The sequence below is a fragment of the Pyrus communis genome, chromosome 14, assembly GCF_041283825.1.
Source record: "Pyrus communis isolate YQ-2024b chromosome 14, ASM4128382v1, whole genome shotgun sequence".
NCBI classification, from domain to species: domain Eukaryota; kingdom Viridiplantae; phylum Streptophyta; class Magnoliopsida; order Rosales; family Rosaceae; genus Pyrus; species Pyrus communis.
The window spans coordinates 20,975,587-21,000,737 of NC_142578.1; the positions used below are offsets into that span (position 1 = coordinate 20,975,587).

A 25,151-nucleotide genomic window follows, 5' to 3' on the forward strand; every position below is an offset into this window, starting at 1 on the left:
TGGGATGGTTGAACTAATCTTGGACCGATTTGGGCTACTTGGAAGGTCAGAGGAGCAGGCTAGGCCACAGAAGTAGGTTGCTCTGCGTGTGGCGCAAGTGGGTGCGAAACTAGGGCTCAGCTTGCAACGTCTTGGGTTCGTATCAAGCTTGAGTGGCTCAGGCCATCTCACCTTTGGCTTGGGTTTGTGTGGGCTTGAATGTCATGGTTTGGGACATGGTTGTGGCGTCATGGGCCTTGCCGATGGTGGCTGTCATGGTGGTTGCCACGATGGTGCCCCATGGGGGTGGTGCCGCTCTACTCATCATTATGTTGAGCCTCGTAGATCGTCGAGGTCTAATCGTTGAACGTTGGAATTTTCGTTTGTCGAGGTTGCTGAATCTCTTGCCATTGTACTTATCTTTTACGTTTTATCGAAAAAATTTTAAAAATAAAAATTCCAAGAACAAGAATGTATGAAAAATCTACAAGTGAACAAGAAAACAAAAAACCTTGAATGCGAGAGTCTTCTACGAGCGTTTGATCAAGGCTCTCAATGAAAGCACCAATTTGTGGATGCAAATTTCCATCTGTTGCTTCTTAGACAAAATTGCACCTACAAAACAAATAACACCTTAGGTCAAGGCTAAAAGCCTCATGCGCCCATGATGAATTAGGGAGGGGGCTTTGGCCGAAGAACCTCCGATGCCGAAGTTAAAATTTTGAGAGAAAAGTGTTTGGAGAATTTAGAGAATTTTGCAAGAGAGTTGGAACTTAGGTTTTGGAGAAAATGAGGGTCTTTATATAAGGGTGTGGCCGGCCACTTTGGGAGAATAGGGACCGGCCACCTGGATGCTTTTTTGGGTGAGATTCATGATTTGTAGCTAATTAATAAATTAATTGAATAATAAATCAATTAATTAGCTAATTAATATAATTTGAAAGGAAAGATTTGGGGATTACCTTGTGGAGAATAGTTGATAAGGATGGATGAAATAGGTTTTGAATAAATACCTATTTTGGGCACTTTTGACTTGATTGAGAGATGGTTGTCCACTGCTCGCGCGAAGGAGTTCTGATGTTCCTTGAGGGTAATTTTGTCTTTTTTTTACCCTAGAATCTACGTGTCACCTCTATATTCTTCTTGATTATTTTTGGCTCCACAGGTATAATGCCAAAACCAAAAACAAAAACAAACCATTCACCTGGTGGGAATGTTGGAATATTGTCAAAGATTGTCCTAAATTCAAAGTTGTGTCTGTCGGTCCAGAAGTTGTCATGAACAACACCCCTCTACACTTTACGCCTGTTCATGAATCACATGTTCATGAAACTGACACAGAAGAAGTGTCAGAAATGCCCCCTGAACAAGCGTCGGGGTCGACCCATTATCTAATTAGGCCTCAAGGTAAGAAGGCTTCAAAGAGAAAAGGGAGTGCAGCTGTTGAGAGATTATTTCAAGTTAATGAGAGAGAAAGAGAGCTACTTAGGCAAGAAAGGGAAGAGCTTAAAGAAGAAAGAAGGGCTCAACAAGATCATGACATTATGAAGGAGCCTATAGAGGCGATGTCTCGGAATTCTAAATATTTTTGGAATTCGGAGAAAGTGGACGTGGTGCAAAAGAGGCACGCAAGAGAAGCGAGAGCAAGTGGAGATGGTCCTAGCACCACAAATTGGTTAGGTGATGATTTTCCATTCACGAAGGACTAGAGAATTTGTTTTTAATCGGAGCCCATAATTTTCCAATCACTTTGGGTTGTAATCTCTTATTTATTGGATAGAGTACTTTATGTTGTTTCCAATTTATTGAATTTAGTACTTTATTTAAACTAAGAGTATATTTATTTAATTTGGTAATTTATTTAAACTAAGAGAATCTTTATTCAAACGACATAAACACACCAAATAAAATTACATAAACATACCAAATAAAAACAAACACACCAAATGAACTTAAAAAACACACCAAATAAAATTAAATAGTAAGTTGCCCTATGGGGCCTTTGCAATGCTGGAGTTGCTCTAAATGACATGGGTATCGAGAATTGAATTTTATCGCTGATGATTTAACTTGTTTGGGTCTTACAATTTGAGTTCAGTATTTTTAGATCAAGTTCCTCCATTGTGTCGATGTCCTTCTATTTGTTGATGTAGCAGGGGTTGCTTGGCCTAATGACATTTTCTGCCCCTTTGTTAACAAGAAAAAAAAAAGTGTCAATTCGTTAACTGGAAATAGGTATGGAAAGCATTGGTGTATTAGTCTAATTCATGACTATTTTTTTTTGCGTTTACTTATACATAAGCAATGAAAAAATAAAGGTATCACACTCGTATTATGATACCTAAACAACTAGATCACTTTTCCATTCTCAGTAATAATGTAGAGTTTTTTAATACATTCGATATTATTTACAGTATTGATTGTGGGAGTGAACTAAACCTAATAATAGGGTGACCATAATAATTTGGTTTGAATTCTCTTTTGAAGATCAAATATAAAATATTTCACTTACAAGTAATATCAATAAACCGTTATGCTAAGTGGCAAGTAATAATGTAGAGTTACATCCCATGGAAAATGCAATTGAGTAAGCAAGTTCAGGGTTTTGGAGATTTTGAACTTCCTTGTCCACTAAGGATATTTTCTTGCACAAAAAAAAAAGTAAAAGTAAAATTATGATCAACACATACGTAGAATTTCATATTTCCATATTTAGTTTTTTCTTTTTTGGTTCTACAAAAAGAATTTTCTTTTCAAATGATGATATTCTACTATGAGGAATGGAGAATAGGTTAAGTCACATAATAGATAAGCTATAATATTTAAGTTTCGAACTCAACATTCAAGTGAGTCAAACTTGAAATTCTTACTTACAGATGGAAATAAATTAAGAACAAGGACGGATTTGCTACAAAAGATTTTAGGGGCAGACTGATTTTCCCTTCCGCTCGAGGTAGGCTAATTTTATCAAAGAAGCCCAAGATAGTTTCGAATTAGACAACTTAGGCTTACAACACTACATGTTTCTTTTCTTTTCTTTTTTTTTAAATCCAAAAATTGCCTTAGGCTATAGCCCACCAGTCATATTGTGAATCCATGCTTGATTAGGAATATCAATAGATTGGTATAACTAATTAATCAGTTGTACAAAAGGATTAAGCTAGTCCATGTCCAATTTGGACTAGGAACGTAGAGTGATGTAACTCTACATAATAGATCCCCTAACCCTAAACATCCAACGTTCCCACTCTCCATCTGGTTTTTCACATACAGATAATCGAATTCTTAGTCTGTAGCAAAACCATGAATTGTGTTCAAGGTCGAGGAAGTCCCAAAAAGTATTCTTCCGCCAAGAACGATAATCTCCAGTCTATAATTGAATACTTACCCCAAAATATAAGTCGAAAACCAAGGAGTAAAACCATATCGGTACGAAGAAATCGTCCTTCAGGTTTTCTAGTTGAAGGTTTGGCTGGATTCCCGGCCGACAAAAAAAAAAGAAGCAGCACTTCGCAGATTATGACTCAGGTACTTCTTCAAAATCTCGATTTATAATTTTTTTTAATTTTGTATATGAATTCTTTCGCAAGAGGATGGACACACTACTCTGGTTAATTGGTCAAACGTATAATATGCAATATAAATTTTTTTATATAACATATAAGTTCTTTTTACTCACTGGTATGGTCTTCCTAACCCTAGAAATCTTGCCACTAATATCGCCTTGAATGCAAAATTATTCATAAATTTTTTTTCTTGTATAAAAACATTGCTCACAAGTTTCAATTAATTTGTGTGTATCAGGTGATGGACATTAATGCACAAAGTGTGCACTTGAACAGCAAGTCAATGAACTACACAGACAACTCCATCACCAACTATAGCAAAGAACTGGAAATCGAAAAAGAGAACCACAAAACAAGAGAATCTGACATGATGGAATTTGAATCTGATTTCTTCCGAGATGTGCCGGAGGAAGATGAGTTGCCTTTAAATTTTGAAATTCCTGGGCCAATTCCTGACTTGGTGGACTTGTATGCTTTTGGAATCTAAAATTGTAGAGGTAGATGATTTGTATGAGTTCCGAGGGGTGGCTTGGTGTCCAGGATTCGATTAGATTGTACATAACTCATAAAAGAGACGTTATATTAAATGTAGAGATTAATGAATTTTCAATTTGAGAGAATTAGTAGTGGAATCGACATGAATGAAACTTATCTCTTCTAATCCTACCATTTTAACTAAAGTGATTTTTGGATAACTTTCTTTAATGAGTAACTCACCTTCTACCTTTTGCACTGCAAATTTTCATCAATACGTTAACCTAATCACTATAAGCATAAATTTGACTCTTAGATAAAATCATAATCAGCCAATCTAGTGGGTAAAAACATGCATGTACTCCCTACATTAACGTATTGAAGAAAAATCCTTAAGTCCGACGTGAATTTTCCATATCTTCCTTCAATATACCTTGAAATTGTAGTTATTGAGTTATTCAATCCTCAGTCATAGACAGCAAACTATCCTTGAAATAGCAGGGTCAATTCCTAACTTGGTGGACTTTTGTAAAGACCCTCTAGAGACTCATGGTTTGGATATTTTACCAAGGACAACAGGAGTATTAGCACATAAAGGAATTTAAGAAAATAAATTAGGGATGAAATTGTCAAAATTTTAAAGAGATGAACTAGCGCTCTACTACTAATTACCAAATATCAGCCATGCAAAACAGATTGTGGCCACACTTATTCTTCTACACATTTTCTTGTATTAGAATAGTAACTCTAATAGGGTTTGGAGATACTAGGCATGAGGAATTACAATGCTTATCAAAATGTGTTTGGACCTATCATTTCACATTGCCAAGATAACCCTATGATGTTACAAGTGTGAGAGAAAGCATAATGAGATGAATGAGATTGTGTGACATAATGCACACCTTATGGCGCAAACACCGTGTTAGTGATTGCAGCTTATGAGTGTGGTAACAAAGTATGTTAATAGGAGATTTTGATACAAATATTTACATGTAAGTTCATCAAGAATTACATGGACTGGTTTAAATAGTTCTAGACCACATAACACCCTTTCAACTGAAATGAGGTGTTCACGGATGTGGTATACCCATTTAAGTGATTGTTTGATCAATTAGGGATATGTGAATAAATTATGCTGTTTACGTGTTCATTAAGAAGTATTTTGAACTTGTTTAGAGTTGCAATCTATGTCGATGACATAATCTTACTAAGGCCTGGTTTGGTACTGAGGTGATTCTGAAAAAAGCTGGTATAAAAAAAAATTAGGAGCTGTTTTTGTGTTTGGTAAACATTCAGCTTCAGTTTTTTTTCACAGTTTTGGGTGAAAAAAAGCCAAAAACAAGAAGCTGCAAAACCCAACTTTGAAAAACCGGTTTTTTTTTCACATCTGTTTTACATAAAAGTTTACCAAACACTATAATACTGTTTTTTTTTTTTCAAAAGCACTTTTACAAAAAGGTTTACCAAATACTCTGCTGTTTTATTTCACAGCTGCTTATTCTCACAACACAGCAGAAGCAGCTTTTTTTTCAAAGCACAGCAATACCAAACCAGTCCTAAGACTCTCGAAGAGCATGAGAAAACTGCCTTGTACCTGAAGTCGGAATTTGAGAACAAGGATCTTGGAAAAACTCGTTCGTGCCTTGACTTGAAGTTTGAGCATTGTTCTGATTGTTTTCTGGTCCACCTATCAAACCACATCCAAAAGGTGTTGATTTTGAGTACACCCATGATCATCCATATGCACGATGCATATGAGACCCTTAAAGAGGCTTTGGAACCCAAAGTTTCACATCTAAATTCAACTTACACTTCTTTTATACTCAGCTCATTGCATAAGGTAGGACATCTCCTTCATTATTGATTTGTTGGTAAAGATGCAACATTACAATTACACACTGGTAATGGATTGGTATTAGTGATGTTTTTCCATTACTACAAATTTGGGCTTATCCTTATGCATCTCGAGCGGATCCAACCTCTCTGATCCTCGGATGATGTTTGCCTTTTTGTTATGCTGACATCGGCTTCTCATCAAACCCGCACAAGAGACGTTTCCAAATGTTTATGTCTTTACCGTTATAAAGTAAGGCAATATCTTGGAGGTTCACATAATTGACCTTATTTTCAATGTTTTCGAACCATGACTCATTCATTACCCTACACGACGCACACGTGTACATGGGAGTTGTTTGAAGCATTATGCCGCATGTATCCACCCATTGTTGAGTCCTAACAACAATCCATGAAGACCATGCTGCTTATCTCGACTAGACAATTCAATGAAGTCAACACCAAGCTTATTATGTATAACTTATCATCAAAGCATTAGAAGCCTAAGGTCAAGTAGATTCGAATCCAAAACTACCTCGTCGATCTCTTCATGAAGTTATAGCCAATGTCTACCTGTCAAAAGCTTACCAAGGAATTGGATTGCTTACCCTATCTCATTTGCAACGCTTGTAGTTCTCAAGGGAGCATCTTAAAGTATACTCACTTGACCTCAATGTATTTTTCTTTTCCTTAGATTAGGACCATTTTCCCATTGGGTTTTTGCTAACCTGATAAGGTTTTGATAAGGCACCCACATCGGGATGGTCATAACCTAGTGTACATTTTCTACTGCTTAATGTAACTTGAAGATGTCAAGTGTCAACATTGCATTAACTCACCTTTTTATTCTTTAGACTGTTTGTCCCACTGGGTTTACCGTAGCAGGGTTTGGTGAGACTATCTCCTTATATGCACCCTTAATTTGAGACTCACGTATGCATTGTATGTGCCAAATGAGACTGACAACAACATCTCCTAATCATGATGCTTCTTAAGTTGTATAAGTCAAAGGGGACTATTGTGAATCGTAATTTATAACTTACGTGGTTGTGTAAACTAATGGCGCGTTTATGTAATTGTAATCAAAATAGAGGAATTGGTTTGAGGAAGAATTGAATTGAGGAGGAATTGGATTGATGATGAGTTAGAATCGAATTACTGTTGAAGCTGTTTACCTAAATGTTCTAGAATCAGAGTATGAATGAACTTTAATTCATATAAGTTGTTTATTAATTCAGATGAATCAGAATATAAATCAATAAGATTACTGAAATGCCCTTATTGTTTTTTGTTTTATTTTATCCTATATTTATTTTTAATAACATTTTAGTTAGGAGTTAAGATCAAAGAGCAAACATTTAACAAATATTTTTACATTTTAGTACCCTGTAGAAGCACATCTATCTCTATTTGATTTTAAGAATAAAAAATATATTTCATAAAATAATTTATTAAAGAGAAAAATAAATTGCAATAAGTAGTAAGAAGAAAAGAGGTCAGAGCCCTCTTTGGTTCTCAAAACAGGACGGTCTCCATCTTCAAGGAAAAAAAAAAATTTCTCCGTCCTCTTTGGTTCTCAAAATAGAGGTGCGAAGGAACCCATATCTCTCTATTATTCTGGGTTTTGTTAGAAACTTGATTCTCATGATTGTTTTGATTTGTATCATTGTATGTGGTTTTGTATTTGTTTGCACCGCCATCGCCGTTGGAGCTCACCGTGAGTTAATAAAGATGAAATTGCAGGACTCTGTGATGGGTTGGAAAGGTGAAGTTGTTGGGGTACTTTCAGATTAGCCAAAAATCATGAGGGTCGTTTCGGTATAAAAGTTAGAATCCGGATGAAGAGTTTCTAGGAATCCAAATACCGGGTCTCTCCTAAGAATCCAAATCCGAGAATTTCCGTAGTGTGAGTCCGGGTTTTAGATGGGCTCCGTGTGTTTTTGATTTCCTAAAATTTTAGTAAACTATGGAATCCTTTCAATTGGAAATGATTCCTTTTCATTTCATTCCAACCTCGGTTGGTAAACACGCTATTAGAGTAGTAATCCTAATAGGATTTGGAAATTAAATTCTTATAGATTTTGTATTACATGTAAGGCAAGAAAGCCGATCATGATTAATATAAAATTATAAATAAAGATATTAGGCATGAGAAATTATACACACAATTTTTCAAGCCCTTCTCACATTCTCTATTATCTAGTCCACGTATGCTCTATTTTCTCTCTCAATAATTAGTTTCACAACAATATTATCATTAAAAAAGAAGCATGCTTGTTTGATATCTAGCATGTTAGAGAAACTAATATAGCATGTTAGAGATTTACAAATTAGAAAAGACCGTGATTTTATATAGTAAAATGAAATGCAAAAAAATAGAAATTGGTACATGGCCAAACCGGCCAAACCAAACTGCACAATAATATTTTGGTTTGGTTTGATTCACTTAAGGTTTTAGTTATCGAACCGATGCATTTATAAAATAGTTATTGGTTCGCTCACTGTTTAAGCTCGAAGTCCATCTACAGCTCACCCAAACAGCGGTCGGATCTGGCAAAAGAACAGAAGAAAAAAGGAAAATGTCTTCTCTCGATGCCTTTTCATCTAATTTGTAATTTAAATAGACATCTTGTTTGTAATCGTTTGATCAAATTTTAACACTTCAAATTTCGAGTTAGGTGGATTAGGTAGAAGGAAATCCGGAGAGGATTCATTTCCAAAAAAAAATCACAAAGAGCATCTTCCCCATAGATGTTAAATCTTAGGTGGAGATGTCGCTGTGCATATTTTAGATAAAAAAATCTTTCCAACCAAAAAATTATTTATCCTTTACTTATGAGGAAGAGGTTTTATGTTTGATTCTCGTCAAAAGTAAATTTAAACCCCATTATTGCTAACTAAAGCTAAGTCCACTGATTCTCTTAATATACATAATATTGTTTAGGCAAAAAAAAAAAAAAGAACGGGATTTGGCTGTTGAAAAATTAGCAGCAGCCCTTATTGATGACCAATCACAGTTGAACATGTGTCTAAATTGTTAATTTTTTACTTACAATTTAAATATGTATCCAGCTGATTGGTCATCAGCATGTTTTTCAGCTGCGAAGTTCTTTAAAAAAAAAATCAAAAATCAAATGTCAAATTTAATTTTATTTAATTTTAATGGTAGATCTTTAAACCCACTCTCTCTCTCAAATCAAACGTTCCTCTCTTCTCTTCTTCCTTTGCCGCCGGCCTTCTTATTCCTTCACAGTTCGCCGCAGTTGCCATGGCTTACTCAGAGGTACTGTCTCTCTCTCTCTCTCTCAAATACGTGTGTAAACGTATTACATTCGAATTTTGATTCAGTGGGTCGTGGTGTTTCTGCGTTGAGTATAATGGGAAAGCTTAATTCTTGAAGTGTGAAAAGTTCAATGACAAATGATTCAATTCCCCATTCATGAGGAACAAATAGAAATAGTGTGAGGAAAGAGTAAAAGGAAGGCAAAAGAAAAACGAGAAGGAGAAGAAGAGAGAGAGAGAGAGAGAGAGAAAGAAAGAACTGGGAAAGAACTAGAGAAATTCATGGCATTTTAATGCTACTGGAATGATAATTTCAATCATACCAAGATGATATCATATATGGATGCTAAGGGTCAAGTGTGCGATTCACATGGCTCAACAAGGCTATGCGTGACCCCTGATTTTCACACCTTTGATACCCTTTGTTCTTGATTTTTGAGAATGCAGGTCAAGAATTCAATAATCTGTGGGGAAATTAGTGGTCAAGCTGGGTTATGGTGGTAGTTATGAGGTTGTTGTTGAGGTTGATAGTGAGTAGGATTGTTGTTTTAAGTAGGTTAACCTTGTTCATGGAACCCCTGGAGTACTTGTCCATTGTGCTGTTCTATTTCATTTTCTTTAATAGTTGTTCCCTATTAAAAATGAGCAAAGACTTAAGAGCTCATGTATCAGTCAATATATCTTTTATGAATGGCTTGACATGGTGTGTCTTACTGTTGATATCCTATCTAATGAGTCCAGTCCTTATTAGATTACTTCTGAAACATAAGACAACCACCAACCCAAATAGTTAACCGATTAGTCAAGGCTGAGAAATGATCCATGCAAATCTCTCCAATGCAGCCGGAAATTATCAAAAGCCAAAAGACTGGTGAGGGCTGCAAATCCCATGTATTCTCTCACTAACTTTGCCTTTTGGCATTAGTACCAACGGAATTGGGACCCACCATTAAGTTATGCTGGACAATTGAAAATGACAACTTGGTTTTACAAGATGATAGAAAATGCTTTTGTTACACTGGATTAATTAGTGCATAATGTTTCAAATTATTCCGTCTGTAGCAGTTAAGTAGTGACCTTTTCAACTTAAATTTAGGTAAAGGTCAAAGAGATGCAGATCCTGGAATATGTCAGTTGCTTGAGAAGAAGGAAGGCCTGTTCCGGCAGAAAATGATGGGCAAAAGGGTTAATTATGCTTGTCGGTCTGTCATATCCCCAGATCCCTATTTAGCTGTTGATGAGATTGGAATTCCTCTGTATTTTGCAACGAGATTAACATATCGTGAGGTAAGGTTGACTTTGGCTTTGTGGCTTCAGCTGAGCATCAATGCTTTTTCTTAAATTAATGTCGAAATTACTGCAGAGAGTTACACCATGGAATGTTGGCAAGTTGAGGAATGCTATTGTCAGTGGTCCGGACATCCATCCTGGAGCTACACAGTATGTTGATAAGTCCTCTGCGAAGATGTTGAGACAAAACCGTAGAGAATGCATTTCAATGGCAAGAAAATTACCTTCTTCAAAAGGAGTTGCTACACAACATGGAAAAGGCTCTGATAGTAGCTATGAAAACAAAGTTGTTTTTCGTCACTTGCAGGATGGGGACGTTGTGCTTGTCAATCGACAGGTATTGCTTCATTGAATTTCGTATGTATAATGTCCTATGCATATATCGTGACGAGGAGTTTTATATCCAGGCTGATTATGACCATGATGGTATGAAGTAGTTGGTATGGTGCTACCATATTAGTGAATAAATTGCGTACTTTGTTTGTCTTCCTTTTACATATAAAGGAAAGAAGTTTTGTATTGGTCCAAAAGAGCATTATCAAATAGTTGAATGTTTGTTCATTTTCAATAAGTGGTCACATATGGGGCCGTATGTATAAATGTTTGTCTTCCTCCACTAAAGCTAAACGTATATGGTGGACCAGTGGTAGGCTTTATATTGCAATAATGAGATTCTAGTTGGCATTAAATAAAAAATTATGGTATTATATTAGATAATAATATTATTGTACATGTTTGAAAGATGAATTCTGCAATTGCACAACGCAAGCAAGGAGAATAGTTATATAGATTCAAATATTTGTTTGTATTCATAGATTAAACATAATAAATGATGTGGTATAGTTGTTAACTTTTACATCAAAAGTTTATTAGGTTAACTTTTCTTTTCTTCTAAAAAATATTGTTTTTCTAATGTAAATTCTGGATTATAATTTGATTAATCATTGGTTTTGTGGTTGAGTGCTTAGTTGAGTTATGTTTCATATTGCAGCCTACACTTCACAAACCCAGTATAATGGCGCATGTAGTTCGTGTATTGAAGGGGGATAAAACAATTCGCATGCACTATGCAAATTGCAGGTTGATATTTCAAACACATGAATCCATATAAATCTTAATAGTTGTTTACATATTCGCTCCCTGAAGTTTGATTTTGGCTTTCATATGGCAAATTTGATTTAATGTTGTGGTTTCAGTATGTACAATGCTGATTTTGATGGTGACGAAATGAATGTTCATTTTCCACAAGATGAAATTTCTCGAGCGGAAGCTTACAATATTGTAAATGCAAATAACCAATATGTAAAGCCTACCAGCGGTGATCCAATCAGAGCCTTGATTCAGGTATTGAAAAATTATTGTGGTAATTGATATGAAACTTCAATAATTTTTATGTTCTTTACTTGTTATATCTTGATCAATAACACCAATGCTTCTTTAAATATTTACTTATGGTTTATTCTTTTGAAAATTTCAGGACCATGTCATAAGTGCTGTCCTCCTTACAAAGACAGATACCTTTTTGCGCTGGGAGGAATTTAATCAGCTTCTTTATAGTTTGTGTGTTTCAACCCGTCAGTCAGATGCTATGTCTGGCAAACCAGATCAAAAAGATTTGATGTGTAACATTGAAGGCACAATGCAGCCCCTTCTTCCTGCTATTTGGAAACCAGAGCATCTTTGGACGGGAAAACACGTTATTTTAAATTTACTCAGCAAATTTGTAGTAGAAGAGTCAAAATGTGATTTCCACTGAAATCTGGTTGAATTTCTGTTTTTTTAACGCATAACTTTTTGTTATGTCCTTGGATTATTAAATGTATACCTGTCTTCTCCTTTTCTTTCATTTATTGAATGTTAATAGTACTATTGTGATGTTCCTGGACTTTGAATTTTAAACTCAATCTCTCTTCTTTCCAGGTCATCACTGCCTTGCTAAATCATATTACTAGGGGTTCTCCGCCAGTTACTGTAGAAAGGGGTGCAAAAATCCCTCGTGGTTTTTTTAACTGTAATCTTGAAGAAGAAACCAAGCGAAGAAAAACAAGCTGGTGAATGTGGATCACAGAAGGAGAAGAAACCAGGCAAAATAGTAGATACCGATAAATCAAAGGACACTGGGGTTGCAGATGAGAACAGTTTATTAATTTATAAAAACAATTTGGTGTGCGGCGTGATTGACAAGGCGCAGTTTGGTGCTCATGGTTTGGTCCATACAGTGCAGGAGCTCTATGGTTCAAATGCTGCAGGAATATTGCTTTCTGTATTGAGTCATTTATTTACTGTTTATTTGCAGGTTAGTTGGGTTCAATATTTGTTTTGCTGTTATGTTGTTAATTATATTTCCTGTTTAGCCTTAATTTAGATTTCTATTGGTTGGTTGGTTCAGATGCATGGGTTCACATGCAGGGTTGATGATCTTCTGGTAATGCTGAGCAAAGACACCAAAATGAAGGAACAACTGGAAAGTTGTGAAGAGATTGGTGAAAAGTTTTCCGTGATTTCATCGAGGTCGAAGATGATAATGAAAAAGGTATGCCATTGTTCTGAAAAGCTACATAGCGAACATTTTTATGTCCAAAACATATATAGGTTGATGATTGTGAGGTCATTGTACAAAATGAGAGATCTAGGCTTACTTGACAAATGCTTCCATTCTGTGACTTCACAGAATTTTCTGATATTTTTCATTCCTCCAAGTTCATCACTTTTCTAATCCAATTTACCTTTAACGGTCAAAATAGTAGAAGGTTTCTTGTTAATCTCAAGCACGCATAGAATTTGTCTCTCCTAAAAATAACAACCATTTCTGGAGTTCTTAAGATGTCCTAATGTTTTGAGGTAGGATGGTAGAATTTTTCTTGGCCACTAGTGGCAACAAAGTTCTTGTTAATTAAGGGTTAGATTAGAGGGAGGGGACTGCGAACGTCCATCCCACGAAGCACCAGGGAACCATACATTTCTCCCGGAGATCATGAGCGAAGACGTGTCGAAGTGAAAGCCCCTGGGATTATTGAACGTAAATCTGTCCACGAGCCTAAGCAGGTAGCTTTTATTTGGGAATAGGCTGGAAGTAAAGCTGTATGAGTTGAATTCTTTTACACCCAAGTCCAAGCCATCTCATTGTTTGGCAACAGAATCAGCCAAACTGCGCCAGCTTACCCATCTCTATAGCCCCATAGTCAAGACTAAACCCATACCCAAACTGCAGATGCATATGTTATTGTTGTACCTAATGTATATAGTATCTTCACTTTCAGCTTCAGTTAAAACTTAAAACATGGGAGATCAGAGTATTTAATCTGAATTTTCTTATGAAAAATGGTACTAATAGTTACTAGGGTAGCTTCAATTCAAATAATTTAAAATGCCATTCAATATCAATCTATAGTCTGTTCAGACAGAGCATTTCAATCTGAAGAAAAACTTTGTTGAAATGAAGATCTATAATTTCTGATCAGTCTTTCTTTCTTAAGTTGTCACACCTTGTGTTTTCCCCCACTTTTCTCAGTTCATTTGTTTTAAAGAATGCTTGATGTCTTGATGAAATTGAAATTTGCAGATCTTGTGGCACTGCAAATGAACATTGAAAAATTTATACGGAGTAATGGAGAATCTGCCTTGGCAGCCTTGGATATGAGAATGATTAGTCAGCTTAATAACAAGACCTCCAACTCTGACGTCTTCAAACAATTATTTTTGAAAGGGTTATCAAAACCATCAGTTAAGAATTGTATCTATCTTATGACTACATCTGGGGCTAAAGGTAGTGTGGTAAGTTTCTAGTGCTAGCTTTGTACTTTATTCATGTTATGAGTTATGTGCAGCATGATAGTGCAGTATCAGAATACTAAGAGTAAGTTATGTTTTTGGCATTATTATAATCAGATATGTATAGGTGACATAACAGAAATGTATTCCGACATTTATTGGATAAACGTACCTTAATGATTTTTCAAGTTACTAGTATGAAAATGCAAGGGATGTATTCAATGTCATAGGTAATCAATATCTTAATATATCTTTGAAGGATGACATATTGAACTTTAAATTGCTTTTCCCACAAAAAATTTAAATGTTTTCTCCCTCCTTACAAGATATGCTTCCTGTTAAGAAATAGTTATTACATGATAAAGTGGATAATCATTTGTAGCTTATGTGTATTATTTACATATATGCATTAGTTATGAGTAATTATTTTCCTCGTTTCCTTTTTATCGTGTGTATATCCTGATCATGAGTTAGGTTATTATTATCAATTTCATCAATTATTTAATATTTTATTTTCATCATCATGTGCAAAGTAATGTTAGTATATGCTAGATATATATATGATATCTATGAAGCATGAATAAAGAAAGGTCTGATGTACTCAATATTGATAAGCCGATAATTCTCATGGGTATGCATTGGACACTACAAATGCGCATCTCATTGACTTTTTGGAATGTTTGACCTCTGGATGCAACGTCGATTCTTAAGATTTTTATGAAAAAGGGTTCAGCTCAGGGTGCTTTCAAAGAATTTTTTTTAACTTTTTTTCTTTGTTAAGAGAAAAGGAAAAAAGAAAAAATATATTCTCTGTGTTATATATTTTATATTCTATATGTAACATAAATATATATTTATATATTATTCTATTGTTTTGAGCCCTGCGATACTCATATCTTAGTTTGTGGATAATTGTAGTTCCCTGTCACATCATATCATGTAAAGCATATCAGAGCAACACAGTAGAGTAGTTATGTTCAAACGGAGCTACCTCACGTGTACTTATCTGTAAGCTACTTGTTGTTATCTGTTTGGTAGAATTATTCAAGAAACTTTACAAAGAAATTTTGCACGTATGTATTTAATGTTTTTTACCTTTTTGATTAGGCCAATCTCCAACAAATAACTTCGTATTTGGGTCAGCAAGAGTTAGAGGGCAAACGGGTGCCTCAAATGGTTTCTGGAAAGACCTTACCGTGCTTTCACCCATGGGATTGGTCATCTCGATTTGGTGGCTTTATTATTGATCGTTTTCTTATTGGTCTTCACACTTAGGAGTATTATTTCCATTGCATGGCTGGTCGTGAAGGGTAATTTAGATCTCTTTTCTCAACCCTTATCTAGGTTATCTTTTGGAGAAATAATCATCCTTTCTGTTCATTTCCCTTTTACCTTTGTCACACAAAAATATAAGATGCTATTTCTTTGTTAATGGAAGTTAAAAGCTTTATGACACTACAATTGTACCTGACACGCAGTTGTCTTGCCTGAAATATCATAGTGCTGCTGAATGAAAAGGTTTAAACTCTGGTTTTTGGTCATAGTTGAGATCAAGCAAACAGATTGTAATTTATTGGGTTATGACTGATAACTCGGTCTCTTTTTCCATTGGGGAAGTGGGAGAAAAGAAGGAAGCAAGTATTGATTCTCCGTTTTCAAACTTTTCCTTCAGCCACTTCGTGCATGTATAATTGGATTTTTTTTTTTATTTTTTATTTTCAAAAGAAAGGTCAATAATTATTTTGAGAATCTTAGTATCAAATTGTTTGTAGTCCAGACTGTCCAGTCCGGAGAAATTCAAACCCATTATTGCAATTTTTTGTTTATAACTTTCTCTTACAAACCAGACCTCGTTCACGTGTATTGTTGAATTAGGTCATCCTCCATAATAGGATCACTTTGACTTATGCTTGCATGGGGTGTTTCTGCGCACTTATGTGCAGTACATCAGGTAGGATGAGATAGCATCTCTAGAAACATAGGTAGGTCTTAACCTCCTCCTGCTTGAGGTTTAGGAGTACATTAAGTTGTTCGATGGAGAGCAATTTTTTTCCCTTTGTTTACCTGGCCAATCAAATAGAACTCAGGTGTACTGTATGCTTAGTTCACATTTAAATGATTGTTTTTCTTTCCCCTTTTTTTAACTACGATCTTTATACTGCTAGGTTGGTCAATACAGCTGTCAAAACATCTCGCAGTGGGTACCTGCAAAGGTGCCAAATAACAAATCTTGAGTGCCTAAAAAGTTTGTTATGACCATACTGTCTGTGATGCTGATGGTTCCATTGTTCAATTTCATTATGGAGAAGATGGTGTTGATGTCCATTTGACAAATTTCCTTAAAAAATTTGACTCCCTGGCAGCTGCAAGAATTTGTTTTCGTTTTTATAAATCCATAAATTCAATTATGCATTTGCTTCTGTACAAACCGTTTTTTAATTATTTATTTGCTATCTATTGACTTTTTTTTCTCAGAATAAAGAAATGTTCCAGAACAAATTCCATCGTCAAATCAATAAATTTGATCCTTACATTGCAGAGCTGCCTTCAGCTCTCAAAGATAAAGCAGAGAAGTTCGTGCATGATTTGTCATTGAAGGAGGAAAGTCATAACTTATTCAGCCAAGCGGATTTCTTGAAGTTAATGGAGCACAAATAGCTCTGTAGTCTTGCTCAACCTGGAGAACCAGTTGGTGTTCTTGCTGCTCAGTCAGTAGGAGAACCTTCAACTCAGATGACGTAAGTTTCATGTCATTTTGAATTCTGCTCATTGGTTAAGGGTTAATTACTCCAATGCCTACATAGTACTTGTTTCGGTTCTGTATCTAGAGTGAATGTTACATAGGCTTAATAACTATTTCACCCTGAAAGTTGTGGTGACACCCCTAAAAGTCACTTTGGGTCACTTTACCCCTGAGTTCACATTTTGCTTAAAACAATGCTGTTTGGAATCTAATGGTAGGAGCCGCTTTTAGCATTAGCTAGATTTTCCTTTCTACTTTGTTTTTTGTCTCATTGATGTGGCAATCACCTCCTCTTTAATCCTATTTTCTGAGCAATAATCCATTTTTCAAAACAAAAAAAAAAAGAAAAAGAAAAAAAAGTCTGTGTCTATGTTTCTTTTATTGTACAATGAAATGAGTCTAGTTATGTTTCTTTTATTAATGTTGATAATTATCTTTTGCTTATTGTTTTCAGACTGAATACTTTCCATCTTGCCGGAAGAGGTGAAATGAATGTGACCCTTGGAATCCCTCATCTTCAACAGATTTTGATGACTGCTGCAAATGAGATTAAGACTCAGGTTATGACGTGTCCATTGCAAAAAGGGAGATCAAAGTGAGTCCTTAATTCGTTCTGATGAACGACTTTTGTTTTTTATTTAATTTTTAAATTAATTTTTTTATAGTGTCATTGATCTTGAAGTAAACTTTTCCAACATTACAGATTGATTCTTATAAATTTCAAAGGGATTGCCACAAACTATGTAAAAACTTGTTTTTACTAAAAGCTCTTATTCATAGTTAAAGTGAGGGTAGGTTATGGGAAGGCTTCATTCTATCTCAACCAAGGTTCTAAAAGGCACTTGGTGCTAGTCAAACGGCGGGTAGGGGCTTAGCGCCTCGGGTACTAGGCGGGTCTAGGCGGATGATGGCTAGGCAGTTGTTATTGTTATTAGCACTCCAAAAATATCTTTCTACAGTCCTCACAAGTGTATTTTTCTTTCTAATTGTAGAAAGTTTAGAGCGCAAAATGAGATTTTTGGAGTGCCAATAACAATTCTCATAAATTTATTATGTATCATATAGATAAGTGTCTACCTAAGAAAATACATCATTGTATTACAAAACATAAATTGCGAAATAGAATGATATGTAAATTATAAACTACTAGAACATATTGAGATATGGGAACAAACATATAATGAGTGTTCACCCAAGTATCTAACATGTCTCTTACAATTTATCGAAATCATGAAATGCAAATTGGAAGTTATCTATTTTTTGTCTAAGTGAGAATTGTGACCCTAAGCCATTTTCTTAAATAAAAAAAATTAGCAAAAAAGTCAACCACCCAACCCGCCTAGACCCACCTAGGCCCTCCTATCCTGCGGCCTAGGCGGACGCCTAAGCGGGTTTAGGTGGGATCCTAGGCGAGTCTAGGTGCCCTTTTCTTATATTTTAAATGTCTAAGGATTAATTGCGGTTGTGGCTAGGCACCTAGAGCCTAGGAGGCCCTAGGAAGGGACTTTTAGAACTCTGCTCTCAACTCCAATGCAACTTTTATCACAAAGCTATTGTTGGTGATACGTAGTTATACTCATATATGAACCTACTTTATTTTTCTTCAGTTGAATATTAAAATGTGCATCTCATCCTTTGTTCTATAAAAGTTGCTTGCACTTGACAAAGTCAAAATTAACCCTCATTTTATAGACAAAGGATTATTGGAAGAGGGTTTCTGGGAGAAAAATAAAAGAAGGTAGTTGTCCTTGCGGGGAAAAGGATTGCCTATGATTAAGGAGGTGCCAGAAAATGGTGTTTATTGATGGGATTTGTTCTCATTAGAAGAGCTTATGTATTTGAATTTCTCAGTGTTTATTGTTGCTGAACCCCGCTGTGATTGTGTTATCCAATTGTTGAACTTTAATGATTTACATGTCCTCTTGTTTTTTGTCACTTGGAAACGTTTATAGACAGTACGGCGACCATGTGTTGTATTTATGGACTTTGAACCACTGTATTGTTATATGCAGGGAGGAAGCTCAGCATCTAGCTGATAAGCTGAAGAAGATCACTGTGGCAGATTTAATGGAGTATGGAAGTTACTTTGTTGCCATATGTCCTTCAGGGTCTTGAAACTTGCCGTATTTATAAACTTAAAATGAAACTCCATATACCTGAACATCTTCAAAACATCGTTCAAGATATATCAGAAGATTGGGAGGAAATCCTGGAGGTTGTGTTTGTTAGGGTGATGGAAGATGCTATACAAAGTCATGTGCTCTTGCTTTCTAAAATTAGTGGTATAAAAAAATGTCACTGATACACCACAAAAAGGATCAAATGAGACGGATGAAAATATTTCTAAAAGCAGACATCAACATCAGGAAGAAGACGACAACAATGATGGTGCAGATGATGGTGAAGGGGCTGAGGATTTTGGTCTGGATGCACAGAAGCGAAAGCTGCAAGCTTTTGATGAGATGGACTACGAAGATGGATGTGAAGATGAGGTGAGAGATGGGGATCTGACAGATAGGGATGAAGTTGAAAATGATGAGGAGAATGATGTTGAAAATGGTAAGGATGATGCACTTGGGGTTGTAGATGCTATCGATGAAAAGTCTGAAAGTCCTTTAGAAGAAGCTGGGGACCTGCCTAAGCCCAAGTCAAAGGAGATGAACAAATCAGGAGCCACAATTAAAAAGGTCAGAGCACGGTTAGTAAGAAAACAGACTGACATGTCAATATTTGTGTCAGCAAACGGGTTCCACTTTGAGGTCCATTTTAAATTTACGGATGAACCTCGTATTTTGCTGGCTCAGGTATGTTCAGTTTTACTCTTCCTCTTAATTTCATTAGAAAACTTGCCTACATAACACACGCAGCCGTCACCACTTATTGCCATTACCTAACGTTGGATTCTTCCATCAACTTAAACATTGTCATAAGTCATAGAAAGTTTAAAACAGCACCCCCAAAATTGCGTCAACTTATGAGTAAAATTACGATTTGATGTGGTGTTTGGAGTCCCTATTTATTTTATTGTTATACATTCTCTTTCAGCCGTGTTGAAAGCCGTTTGAATTATGTTATGTAGATTGCTCAGCAGGCAGCCCAGAAGGTTTGTATGCAAAGATCTGGCAATGTTGCTGACTGCAAACAAATTACTTGTGACAAAAATCAAGTCCTCTTATATGGAAAGGATCCTGAGAATAAACAAAGCTATTCATCCAAGGAAAAAAAAGGAGATGGCAGCTCTGCAGACCACTGGAGTGGATTTCCGTACATTTTGGAAATTGCAAGATGTTCTTGATGTCAGGTATTTATATTCCAATAACATACATGCTATGCTGAACACTTACGGAGTAGAAGCCGCCAGGGAAACTATCATCAGAGAAATTGTGAATGTTTTCAAGTCTTACGGGATATCCGTCAACATTAGGCACCTTACGCTCATAGCTGAGTCTACATGACTCATACGGGTGGTTATCGTCCAATGAATAGTTTGGAGGCATCGCAGAGTCGATATCTCCGTTTAATAAAATGTCTTTTGGGACGGCTTCTAAGTTCATTGTGGAAGCAGCATACCATGGACAGACGGATGACTTGGAAACCCCGTCCGCTAGGATCTGTCTTGGATTGCCAGTCAAGGTGGGTACTGTTGAATATATCATTGCCAACTCATCTCTGCCAGCTCATCAAAACAGTTGTAAAGGATTGGATGATGTAATAGTTAGTTGAAAGAGTTAGTTAGTCCTCTAGTCAGCTATATATAGCTATTGTAAACAGATAGTAAAGTTAGTTCATTGAGTTTAATACAAAAGCTTCATTCATTTCGTTCTCACATTTCTCTTCTCTCTGTGAACCTTCATTTCTTGATTTGGTAATTGTTCATCTCTGCTTCTTCTCCAATGCAATTAGCATGGTATCAGAGCCATCAGGCTCATGCCATTAATTCTGGTGGTTCCACTTCCGATTATTTTTCGTCTGTTTCTAGCTTCGTTCTTTCCAAATTTTCATTAGATGTTTGGATAAATTTCTAGGTGCTTCCGCGATCGTTGTTTTATTTCCGGGTTGATTTTTCTGGACTGTGATAAGAGATTTCTCTATTGAACGTGATTGATTTTCATCAATCTTTACTTCTCATCGATTTTGGGGATCTATTTTCTTGTTCTGATACAGAGTCGGTAGGTAAGTACCCTGAGTCATGTTCACAAGGTGTTCGAAGGAAAGCCTGAGAGAAGAAGTGTGGTACCTGAATCTGTTTCTTGACGGACCGATTTCAATTAACGGTGTTCTTGGCCCATCATCCACTTTGGATTCGAGCGATGTTAATCAGGGTTGGGATATTATCCTATCGCTAGCCTGTGATTCCAATTCCAACATGGTTTCTGATGTTTCTAATGCCAAGAACATGGTCAAATGGTCCCGGATCATCCTATTGCTAGGCTCGAAAGGGTTTGTTTCTTTCGTTGTCGAGCTGAACTTTGTTCTTGATCGTTGTTCAGGCATTTCTTGTGATGCGATGGCTTCTTGGGCTTACAGGGCACCGTATAAGGCTACAGGTTCTTGAAAGCTTGTGAATTGTGTTCTTATTTTGTTTGTGTAGGACGATTTGTTGTTCTTGGTGAAGGTTCTTGGTGCTCGAATTTGGGTATTTCAACAGGGAAAAGATCTGTGCACTCCATATGTTTGTTTGATTGTCTCAATGAAGAAGGCACGAAATCTTCTCATTTTTGATAATTTTGTCTGGGTTTGAATAATTGTTTCGATCTTCGGGGCTGTTCTTCCGCTGTGATCATTGAGGGTTTCTTTCTGTTCATCGAGGTTTTCTGGTAGCTGGTGGTTTGGTTAAGGTTCTCCGATTGGGTTTTCCGATCACGAGCTCGAGTCTCAGGTTTTGCTACTATATTCTGCACTCTATCTGTTTGCTTAAATGCCGCAGTGAAAATTTGTTTTCTTCGATAAGGTTTCTTGTATGCAAGTTTATCTGTTAAGGCCGATGGCCATTATCTACGAGATTGTTGAAGGAATACAAAGGCCGATAGCCATTCCTTTTTGTTGTGTGATTAGTTCTTGGTTGTTTGTGATTTGTGCACTCCATAAGGCCGATTGCCAAGAGTGTGTTGAATGCAATTTGTTTCCTCCATAAGGCCGATAGCCGGAGCGAAAAGTTCTGTCTCAGAAATTGTGTGTTACTCCTTAAAGGCCGATAGCCGGAGTAACGTTCTTGACAAGTTTTGTTTGTTGTTATTATGTGCAACTCCATTAAGGCCGATTGCCGGAGTGCAGTTCTTGTTCCCTTTCTTCATTGAAGGCCGATTGCCAAAGAAGGTTGTGTTTCTTGATTTCTGTTATTGTAATGCTTGTTGTTGGAATTTGTGAAAATTGAAGGTCTTCTCAGAATGTTGATTGTGAAATATTGGAAACCTTATCGCAAAGAAAACAGTAGCTACAAAGTATGGATTTAAGTTTTGAATACCTGTCAGTTTGAGGAAGGTGCAGATCATGCAGTTGAATGTGATTTGACTGTTACAGAAACCCATTAGAGAGTTGAGAAGAATTGGGTTTTTTGGTGCACTTATGGTGAAGAAATATGAAATTCGGAATTTGATATTGTTGTTGAGAATTTGAGAGGTGCAATGGTGCCACATAAAGACTGTTGAAATTATACCACTCTCCACTCACTTTCTGGATACAAAACCAATGGTCCTGCAAGTGACAGTTAAATGCATTTTCAAGCTCAGGATCAATCTGCAGTGCGTCCATTTGTCCATATTTTAGTGTTTGCTATTTGAGACACCTTTAAACACCAAGAACAGATGGGAGCAGGGCTAGGCGTACATGGACTAGAAGCACTTCATAGTTTTGCATTTGTCAAAGCACTCATTCAATCTCAAACTATGAAACCCAGTTGAGATTGAGGGGGGATGTTGAATATATCATTGCCAACTCATCTCTGCCAGCTCATCAAAACAGTTGTAAAGGATTGGATGATGTAATAGTTAGTTGAAAGAGTTAGTTAGTCCTCTAGTCAGCTATATATAGCTATTGTAAACAGATAGTAAAGTTAGTTCATTGAGTTTAATACAAAAGCTTCATTCATTTCGTTCTCACATTTCTCTTCTCTCTGTGAACCTTCATTTCTTGATTTGGTAATTGTTCATCTCTGTTACTTCTCCAATGTAATTAGCAGGTACTGGATGTTTTGATTTGGTGCAGAAGATAGAGGTTTAGCGTAGCTCTTTTGTTATTTGACGTCTTTCTCCCGAACGTACTTTCCCATTTTTGGTGTAGTGGAAACAACAATCTTGGTTTTGTAGGTTTACTTTGGTTTTGATTTCATCCGTATGGTTTCAATTGTTGAAATAATTGAAATCAAATTGACAACATATCGGTCATAACAATGACACAATGATGATATAACGAGGATGTGCTGAAAATGAATCCGTTCAGCTACCAAATGTTAATAATGGATTAAAGCTTTCATCATTTCTTAACACATTTCTTCAGAGCTTTTGAAAATAATTTTCTTTAAGACTCAAAAACTTGTTTGGTATGAGATTTAAAATTGTTTTAAAACTGAGAACTTAAATTGAACAAAAAGATCCAAAGAGGGGGTTAGAGGAGAGGGAGAAAGAGGAGGAAAGAAAGAAAGAAAGGATCGGAGGTGAGAGAAAGAAGAGAGAGAATCGGAGGAGATAGAGAAAAGGAGGAGAGAGAAACGAGAAAAAAGAGAGGAGGAGAGATAAGAACAGAAAAATTCGAAGTGAGAGGGGAGGAGAGAAAAAAGAAATGAGTGAGCTTTAAGTTTAAAAACTTTAAAATGTTGTAATCCACAGGCCATTCATTGTGGATGGCCACCTATCCCACTACCAATCCACTGTTCATCCCACCACAATTTTTTCTAAAGCCTTGTCTATAAAATGGATGAGAAGAAGGAGAGCAAATATACACAGATAGACATACGGCTTGTAGAGGAAGAAGAGAGGAGATAATAGAAAGAGTTATCTTTGTAATCTTAGTATTCCAGATTATAAAGCACCATTGCTGCCTCGAGGATGTACTCGAGTCACACTGACTGTAGAGGAACTTCGTAAATTTTGTGTCTTATTTATTTATTTCACTGCACACATCGTTAGTTTTACAACACATTATCTGCACGAGAAGCTCTCATGTCAGTGGAAAGCACAAAGCCACAAATCCTGTTCACCTATGTTGCCTGGAATCTCACAAATAAGAAAATCTTTTCATTTCATCATAAAATCTGTGTACTACTGATTTCCCTGAAGCAAATATATATATGTTGTATGATTGTATATCATCCTTTGCAGAAGCAAAAGAGTATAGACTAAAAATTCTTAGAGAATCTGACAACCATGTAAATGGCCTCTCCAACTTGCAGACCTCAGATTGAAATACTTTCCACTTCAAAGTTGTTCGTACGCCCAGTACCTACAACATATCAAATTTCCAGAAAATTTCAACGGTGCGATCATTGCAAATGCCTAAAATGCTAAACCAGTTTTCAATTTCCGTAGAAAGTTGGGCATGCACCTTATGAGTACCAAAACTCCATTTTAGTAGCTCAGATCGAAATTATTTCTTCACAAAAATTGTACGGTATCCTCTTATCCATATCATACTAAAATTTGAGCTAAATCTAACGGTTTGATCTTCTCATATGTTGCAGACACTCTTTACTCCAAAACTTATGGGAACCGTTTTGACTTTTTCAAAATTTACTGGAGGAGGAACAACAATTGGAACTTATTGTTACTATTACTCTAAGTAACTAAAAGGACTTAGAGTTGTGAAATGAAAAATAAAATAAAAAGAATGAAACAAAAGAAGTGGCAGGCCAAGAAAAAGAAAAAGCAAAAGATGAGGACTTAATCATTGCATTTTCTGTTTTGGTATATTTATGTGCATGGTGTTGGTTTAAAGCCCTATCACAAGTTCGATTTATTTATAGTGGGTAGAATTATTACCCTTTGCTTTAAAGCTTTGATATTTATGTGAATGGTGCTGAATCAAAGCCCTTGTCATAAGCTTTATTGACTTAAAAGCAATTTATTTACCATGGCTGGAATTACATCCTATTGCTTTAATTTATTTATTGTACTTCTTTTTTTTGTTACGATGAGTACATACTGGACCAGAAGTTCCTTGATCAGATAAGAACCTGAATTTTCTTGATCCTCATCACATAAAATGATTAGACCCGAAGT

At 36.1% G+C, this 25,151-nt stretch overlaps 1 pseudogene across 1 annotated transcript; it reads left to right on the forward strand.

The window, feature by feature from the left end:
- Nucleotides 1-9,439: 9,439 nt before the first annotated feature.
- On the forward strand, nucleotides 9,440-23,417 carry LOC137713563 (DNA-directed RNA polymerase I subunit 1-like; annotated as a pseudogene). Its single transcript, XR_015955785.1, has 16 exons — nucleotides 9,440-10,005; nucleotides 10,231-10,421; nucleotides 10,498-10,761; nucleotides 11,416-11,504; nucleotides 11,621-11,768; nucleotides 11,902-12,120; nucleotides 12,345-12,720; nucleotides 12,814-12,957; nucleotides 13,987-14,198; nucleotides 15,303-15,505; nucleotides 16,361-16,560; nucleotides 16,671-16,933; nucleotides 17,393-17,533; nucleotides 18,951-19,742; nucleotides 20,018-20,575; nucleotides 23,117-23,417. The product of XR_015955785.1 is annotated as a DNA-directed RNA polymerase I subunit 1-like (transcript).
- Nucleotides 23,418-25,151: the final 1,734 nt, after the last annotated feature.